The sequence below is a fragment of the Jatropha curcas genome, chromosome 3 (assembly GCF_041381405.1).
Source record: "Jatropha curcas cultivar XTBG-Jc1 chromosome 3, XTBG_Jcur_1.0, whole genome shotgun sequence".
Taxonomy (NCBI): domain Eukaryota; kingdom Viridiplantae; phylum Streptophyta; class Magnoliopsida; order Malpighiales; family Euphorbiaceae; genus Jatropha; species Jatropha curcas.
In genome coordinates this window covers 12050984-12059568 of record NC_143153.1, presented here as the reverse complement: position 1 = coordinate 12059568, position 8585 = coordinate 12050984, and the positions used below count along the sequence as shown (strand labels likewise).

Genomic DNA, 8585 nt, shown 5'->3' with positions numbered 1-8585 from the left:
AATACCACGATTATTGATTAACCAGGCATTTAAGCTTAATTTTATTTAATTGAGGCAATTTGTTTGCCTTGTGGATGATATGAATGCATTTATGCAGTTATAGAATTTAAGAGGAGTAGAAAAGAAGCATGCATGAAATGCTAAAATTAAAAAAAACAGAGTTTAGTTTTGCGTACCTGATTTAGTCGACGGCCACTTCTTAACTCCAGGTTAAGCTCCTCGTTAAGGGAAATTAATTAATTTAATTTTAATGACCACTTAACAAAGAAAGAAAGCAATAAAAGCTAAATTAAAATGCAAAAAAGCAGTAAAGAATTCGCAAGGAGCGAGAGGGAGAAGGAGCGTCCGTCAACACAGACTGAGTGAGGAAAAAAAGAGGCCCGAGGCCTGTATTTATAGGCGCAAAACGGACTGTTTCCGGTGGCTGGGTCGCCGGATGGACCGCCGGCTCGGCGGCCCGCCCGGCGGCCGGGCCGCCAAGTCTCGGCGGCCGGGCCGCCGGCTGAGCCGCCGGATCTCAGCGGTCGGGCCGCCGGGTCTCGGCGGCCCGCCCGGCGGCCGGGCTGCCGGTTCGTCGGCGGCCTGCCCGGCGGCTGGGCCGCCGGGATGGGCCGCCGGCTCGGCGGCTGGGCCGCCGACTCGGCGGCCTTCCCGCAGCCAAGCGCCGGTCTTTCGGCGGCTAGGCCGCCGGGTCGGCGGCCTTCCCGGCGGCTGAGCCGCCGGGATGGGCCGCCGGCTCGGTGGCTAGCTCCGGTGGCTGAGCCACCGGGGCAGGCAGGTTTATTCCGGGGGCTTTTCCGGGAGTTCCGGACCTCCAAAAAATATTCTGAGACCAGTTCCGAGATCCTCGTAATTTTCCGGACGTTTCAAGTACCATATTGGCATATTTCCGATGAACTTTCCGAAAGGCCTCCGGTCCGGCCGGACTGTTCGCAGTCCGGAAGAAAACAGGCTTTTGAGCCTCAAAATTTGAGTGTTCACACCTCCGCATACGATATTGAGAAGGGTTGTAAGGCAAACGGGTAGGAGCAGCAACCACTTGAAGGTGGTCCTTCAACCAAACCTGAGTAATGGATCCTCTCTATTACAAAGGGATGAAAAAAAAAAAAAAAAAAAAAAAAAGATGAGAGGAAAATACCTGGAGTATAATCGGGGAAACTGTCCAGTCCTCGAAGCCTAGAGCAGCTCTGTCAAGGCTCCTGATGGTTTCTGCTAGCACAATGCCACCAATGCAACCCATGTCCTCCATCTGTCGAACCATAGGACAGAGTCGCGAGTCCCCGAAGCCTGGGTCCTTGTTAAACAAGGAACCAGCTAATAAGCAAAAAACCAAGGCCAGCATCCTCAGCCTCATCCGGTCTGGGTCATCTGAACGGACCTCTGAAAATTCATCAATCAGAGGTAGCAGAATTGCTTTCTGATCACCAACAATCATAGCCCTAGCTTGAGGTCGACTGAACTGAAACAGGTTTTCAAACGACCGAACATACCCAATCTTGACTTCGTGCCTGACCAATGGGGCATTGGGATCGCTCCCTATGATAGCACAAAATTCCTCAAAAAGAGGACACATCTCCTCCATCATGGCTCCGAACCGGAACACATGGGACTCAGGATCCCAAAGTCTGATGCAGGCCCATAAAAAATTCCAGTCGATTACTACCCCCTTGAGAGTAATGATAGGAGAGAGACCATACCTCCCTAAATTGATCTTTTCAACTTTGGAGAGACTCCTAGTCTAGCTATGCATGCTGCAAAAGGAGAAGAGAGAAAAGAGAGAATGAGTGAAGAAGCAACCAACAAAACAAGTTTTTATAGAAAAATGCGCCGAATGAAGGCGGCAGCAGCCGCCGAACGAAGGCGGCAGCGGCCGCCAAATTGCCACCAAATAACGGCGGCAACGGCCCCCACAAAATTCACATTCAGGCCAAAGTGGCCCGAAGAATCACATTCAGGCCAAAGTGGCCCGAAAAATCACAATCAGGCCCCAGAGGCCCGAAAAATCACAATCAGGCCCCAGAGGCCCGAAAAATCACAATTCAGGCCACAGAGGCCCGAAAAATCACATTCAGGGCCCAGAGGCCCGAAAAATCACATTCAGGCCGCAGAGGCCCGAAAAATCACATTCAGGCCAAAGTGGCCCGAAGATTCACATTTAGGCCAAAGAGGCCCGAAAATTCACATTCAGGCCCCAAAGGCCCGAAAATTCACATTCAGGCCAAAGTGGCCCGAAGAATCACATTTAGGCCAAAGTGGCCCGAAAAATCACAATCAGGCCCCAGAGGCCCGAAAAATCACAATTCAGGCCAAAGTGGCCCGAAGAATCACATTTAGGCCAAAGTGGCCCGAAAAATCACAATCAGGCCCCAGAGGCCCGAAAAATCACATTCAGGCCGCAGAGGCCCGAAAAATCACATTCAGGCCAAAGTGGCCCGAAGATTCACATTCAGGCCAAAGAGGCCCGAAAATTCACATTCAGGCCCCAAAGGCCCGAAAATTCACATTCAGGCCACAGAGGCCCGAAGAATCACATTCAGGCCAAAGTGGCCCGAAGAATCACATTCAGGCCAAAGTGGCCCGAAAAATCACATTTAGGCCCCAGAGGCCCGAAAAATCACAATTCAGGCCACAGAGGCCCGAAAAATCACATTCAGGCACAGAGGCCCGAAAAATCACATTCGGCCGCAGAGGCCTGAAAATTCACAATTCGGCCTAAGGCCCGAAATTCAAAACTCGGCCTAGGGTCCGAAAATTCACAACTCAGCCCAAGGCCCCACAATCCCAATTTGGCCCAAGGTCCGAGTTTCGCCTTCAAAATTTGCTCCTTCAGACGGCCACTGGCTCTCATAAATCATTTTTATGATAGCCAGTGGGGGGCAACTGTGAATACTCAAATTTTGACCTTGCTACAGTAAATTTGACTTTTCTACAGTGTCAATGCCGGACTGCAAACAGTTCGGCCGGACCGAAGGCCATTTTGGACATTTACTGAAAGTATGCCAATATGGTACTTAAAACGTCCGGAATATCGCGAGGATCGCGGAACAGGTCCCGGAATATTTTTTGGAGGTCCAGAACTCCCGGAAAAGCCCCTGGAGTGAAATACGGGGGATCCCACCGCACACGGCGGCGCCGGCCGCCGGACACGGCGGCAGCAGCCGCCCCGCCTCCCGGGCGGCAGCAGCCGCCCAGCCGGGCGGCAGCTGCCGCCCCTCCAGGCGGCACCTGCCGCCCAGCCTCCTGGGCGGCAGCTGCCGCCCTGCCAGGCGGCACCTACCGCCCTGGACTCGAAAATGGCCTATAAATAGACCATTTTCAGCCTATTTTTGGCACCCCTGTCCGTGTTGACGGACGATCTTTCTCCCACCCACGCTCTTTGCGATTTCTTTACCGTTTTTTGCATTTAATTTAATTTTTATTGCATTTTTGTTGTGATATTTGAACACTAAAATTAAACAAATTAAAATTAATTAATTCCCAAGCAAGGAGCTTAATCTGGAGTTAAGAAGCGGTTTCCGATTAAATCAGGTACGTAAACGAAATTCTGCCTATTTAATTTTAGCACTTCATGCATGCTTCTCTTCTACTCCTAATAATTCTACAACTGCATAAATGCATCCATGTCATCATTAGGCAAACAAATTGCCTCAAGTAAATGAATTTAAGCTAAATGCCCGGTTAATTAATAATCGTGGTAATAAGCTTAAATCCGACAATTTTGGCTAAAGAGCCTAGTTAATTAATAACTACGGTTCAACTGCCTTATTTTCAACAATTCCGGCTTAAGTCCAATTAATCAATAATTGTGGCTAACGGCCTCATTTAATCACGTTTTTTGGCAACAAAATTGCCTACATTTAATCAATCAATTTTGGCAACTAATTGCCTACGGTCTAATCGATTTTTAGCAAACAAATTGCTTATAAATGAGATTAACCATTTTTTTTTAGCGACAAATCGCTTAAAATCAATCTTTTGGCAAAATGCCTTAAAATGAACCAATTTTTGGCCAAAGGCCTTAAAATCAATCTTTTAAACGACAAATCGTTTAAATGAACCATTTTGGCACAAATGCCTTAAAATCAACAATTTTGAGCGACAAATCGTTTAAATGAATCATTTTGGCACAAATGCCTCAAAATCAACATTTTTGGCAACATGCCTAAAACTCAATCAATCTTTGGCAAAATGCCTAAACAAAATGCACAAAGCATACACACACTCATGCACAAAGCATACACAAACATGCACAAAGCATACACAAAATCATGCACAAAGCATACACACTCATGCATAAAGCATACCCATTCAAAGCCCTTCAAAGAAGGCCTATCGAACTACGTTGACTTTGATCTTCCATTCAAACGGAAGTACGTAGGCATGTTCGGGATTTCACCCCGGGTGGCAAGTCGAAATCATCAAAATCACATAAACATTTCATTTGGTCCAATTACATCATTCACCTTGCAAAGCATTCATTCATGGTTAGTTCATCAGCATGACATAGTCTCGGGATCCATCTCGGGTTTGCATACCATGTCTTACACATTGGGATAATTAATCTAGTAACTAGGTTAATTAAAATTGGAGTCATTTAGGGTTTTTTCCTAGTTTACCCTAAAATAATTAAACAAGGTGGCGACTCACACACATCACGTGCATTTCTTTCTCTTGTCATATGCATCACATGCCTATGCTTTTGGGGAAAGGGGTTCACAGTCTCCACACATTCATCGACTACGTCAATTCTAAAACAGTCTCCATGATCCATAGGGAGTTTACAAGATTGAAGTACATCAAATACAATCTCTTCCTATCCAACTCTAAGAGTCAACTTACCCTCATAGACATCTATCAATGCTCTTGCAGTTGCAAGAAAAGGTCTTCCAAGGATTAGAGATCCTTCCCTGTCTTCATCAATATCAAGAATAACAAAATCAACAGGAAAGATGAATGTACCTACCTTTACAAGCACGTCTTCTACAATCCCTCTAGGATATTTAATTGAACGATCTGCTAATTGCAAAGACATCCTTGTTGGTTTGAGCTCTCCCATACCTAGCATCTTAAAAACTTCATAGGACATAAGATTAATGCTAGCACCTAAATCTGCCAAAGCCTTTTCAAAGTCAAGATTACCAATGTTACAAGGGATAGAAAAACTTCCTGGATCTTTTAACTTTGGAGGCAGTTTGTTTTGGATAATTGCACTGCACTCCTCAGTTAACATCATTGTTTCTTGATCATCAATTTTTCGTTTCTTGCTCAAGATATCTTTTAGGAATTTAGCATAGCTAGGCATTTGAGCAAGAGCTTCAGCAAAAGGAATATTGATTTGAAGCTTCTTAAACACATCCAGAAACTTGAGGAAGCTCTTGTCATCTTGTGCTTTCTTTAATCTTTGTGGAAAGGGAACAGGGGGAACATAGGGTTTTACCTTTTCTTTTTCCTCTAAATCAATGATAGGCATTTTTGATTGTTCTTTTTCCTCCTTTTCTTTCCTCAGTGGTTCATCTAATTGTTTGCCACTCCTCAAGGTGATAGCCTGCACTTGTTCTTTTGGATTCTTTTCAGTATTGCTAGGTAACGTACCTTGAGGTCGAGATGCCATCATGTTTGCGAACTGCACTAACTGAATCTCCAAATTCCTGATTGCAGCTTGCTGGATTTTATGGTTCTCCCTGGTTTCATTCATGAATTCCATGTGTGATTTGGAGAGGGCAGTGAGGAGGTCATCATGAGATTTCTTTTCTGGAGGATGGAACCCTGGGGGTGTATTCAAGGCATTGTTAGGATTACCATAAGATAGGTTAGGATGATTCCTTAACCTGTTATCATATGAATTTGAATAAGGGTAATTCTTTCTTCCTTGATTCATCACATAGTTCACTTGCTCCAAAGTCTGCGGATTTAAGGAGTCCATGATGCATTCCCCAATTCCATGTTGTCCATTGCACCTATCACACACTTGCATAATCGAATTCACAGGATTAGTAGTTAACATGTCCAATTTCCTTACCATTTTATCTACCTTGGCATTAAGTGCTGTAATGGCGTCTATTTCATAGACTCCTGCGGTTCTTCTCCTTTCAGTATTGTTTTGGTAGTGGCTGTTGCTTGCCATCTCCTCTATCAATTCATAAGCTTCATCAATTCCTTTCTTTTCAAAAGATCCACCTGCAGCTGCATCTAGAGTAATTTTGATATTAGGAGATAATGCATTATAAAAAGTTTGTACCTGTAGCCACTTGGGCAAACTGTGATGCGGACACTTCCTTAGCGAGTCCTTGAATCTTTCCCAAGCTTCGTACAAGCTCTCTTGATCATGATGAGCAAATGTCATTATCTCATTACGCAGCTTGGTGGTTTTTGAGGATGGGAAGAATTTAGCTAGGAATTTTTGAGCTAATTCATCCCATGTGGTAAAACTTCCAGCGGGACACGATTGTAACCATGATCTAGCTTTATCCCTAAGAGTAAAAGGAAAAAGCCTCAACTTGATTGCATCTTCAGAAACACCATTTTGTTTGAATGTGTCACAAATTTCCAAAAAATTGGTGATGTGAGCATTAGGATCTTCACTAGGCAAACCTCCATATTGGATTGAGGTAGAGAGCATTTGGATAATTGCAGGTTTAATCTCAAAGTTATTAGCTTCTACCCTAGGTCTTGTAATACTTGAGGTTGTCATATTCAGATTAGGTGTTGTATAATCCCTTAAGGTACGGATCGGATGTTGAAGTGGTGGTCCAACTACGTTTTCGTTTCTGTTTTCATTTTCGTTGGCCATGTCTGCTTGTTGTTCGAGTTTTATTTCTCTTGCTTTTCTTGCAGCGTTGTGCCTACGAAAGGTTCTTTCAATTTCTGGGTCAAAGACTAGAGGTTCAGTCGTCCTTGATCTTCTTTGCATAAAACACCTGGAACAGCACTTAAAAGAAAATTAAATAAAAACGAAAGAGTGTCTAAATTAATAACAGGGTAATTTGTATTGATATTGATTCGCCAATCCTCGGCAACGGCGCCAAAAACTTGACAACAGTTTTCGCAAGTGTACGAAATCGCAACAAGTAATATAGAGTAAGAAAGTATCGTATCTACAGGGATTGTTTATCAATTACCAAAATTATGTTAACCTATTATTATTTAGATGATGATAAAAGGAATTCGCTGTAAAGTAAATAAAATTCAAAGGAAAAGAGATCAAACACAAAATTTAGGTGAAAAGAAATCAGGGGATTAAGCTAATAGGGAATTTGATTTCATTTAATTCTATCCAGCTTATTCTATTAGTTCATTAATCAAGTTTAATTGTTCAAGTAGGAGAAAACAACCCTAAGGTTACTAACAAGCTCTCCCGATTTATTGTTAGCTATTCTAATCCAATTTAATCACCTATCTTAATAGTGAAATTAAACATGAATCAGATCATTAGGTTTTATGGTTGTTTTATGAATTCACAACTTAATACTTTATTAACTTATGAAAGCCTCCCTTGAGTCAAACCATATAGTTTCCACATCAAGTTATTATTCTCAAGTAAATTATTACCTTGTTCATATCAATAACCCTTCTCCCGAATGTGGTTATTGAAATAATTCAATCTAGGGGAATTTTTCTGCCTGGAAGCTTTAAGCACAATAATAAGTTATAACAAGAACAAAGAAAAATAAATCTAATATTATAAGCTGGAATCGAATTAAATTACATCAAATCCCTAGTATAAAAGTTTAGCTAGACATAGTAATTAAATTAAGCTCAATCATACTTGAATCATTCATTATATTTAAAGACAATAATAAAGAAAGAAACAAGATGAAGAGTTTAGAATAAAAACTGTATCACAACTATGTTGATGGCTTCCTTGAATCTTAGCACAATTATTTGAAGCTTGAAATCTTTGAGAAGAAGAGAATTATGTAAAGTGTTGCACAAAAAACGAGATCCCCTACTATGAGAAGTTCCTCCCTTTATATAGAGATCCTGAAGGCAAGTCTGACTCCTTTCAAGAAAATAGAATCCTTATTTAGCACAAAATCCTTTATAGGAGATCATAACTGTTTAGGCTCTTGATTTCTTCTTGATTAGGACTCCTTTTTCTTCAAGAATAGGTCCAGGTCTTGTTTAGTGTGTTTAGGAAACTCCCTGAAGTCGGCCCATGTGAGAAAGGCTTGATTTGCGTGTTAAATTCACGCTGGTTCCGCCTGGGCAGCACGGGCGTGCTTCATGGCACGGGCTAGTGAAGTACTGAGGCACGGGCGTGCTACAGAGCACAGGCAGGGCGTGCTCTTCTCTGGAAGTCTGTCTAGAGTTGCCATGGGCGTGCTATGCTTGACACGCCCTGGTCCCATTGTAGCACGGCCGTGCCTTTTGACACACCCTGGCCGTGCTCTCTTCTGTCTCTCCTTTGGTTTACTTGGCTTCTAGCACGGGCGTGCCTTCCAGCACGGGCTGGGCGTGCTAGAAGCTGAGTGCCTTGCATTCTAAAGTTCTTTTCTGCGCCAAATTTCTGCAATTTTCTCTTAGATCAAGCGGATTAAAGACCAAGGAAGCTTTTAAACACAATTATACTAAAAGTGATTTAAAAT

The 8585-nt window shown here is 43.1% G+C and overlaps 1 non-coding gene across 1 annotated transcript; it reads left to right on the top strand.

Moving 5' to 3' along the window:
• Nucleotides 1-6254: 6254 nt before the first annotated feature.
• LOC149497563 (small nucleolar RNA R71) lies at nt 6255-6361 on the top strand. The gene has a single exon (XR_016320269.1). It is a non-coding gene; the product is annotated as a small nucleolar RNA R71 (small nucleolar RNA).
• The last annotated feature ends 2224 nt before the right edge of the window (nt 6362-8585 follow it).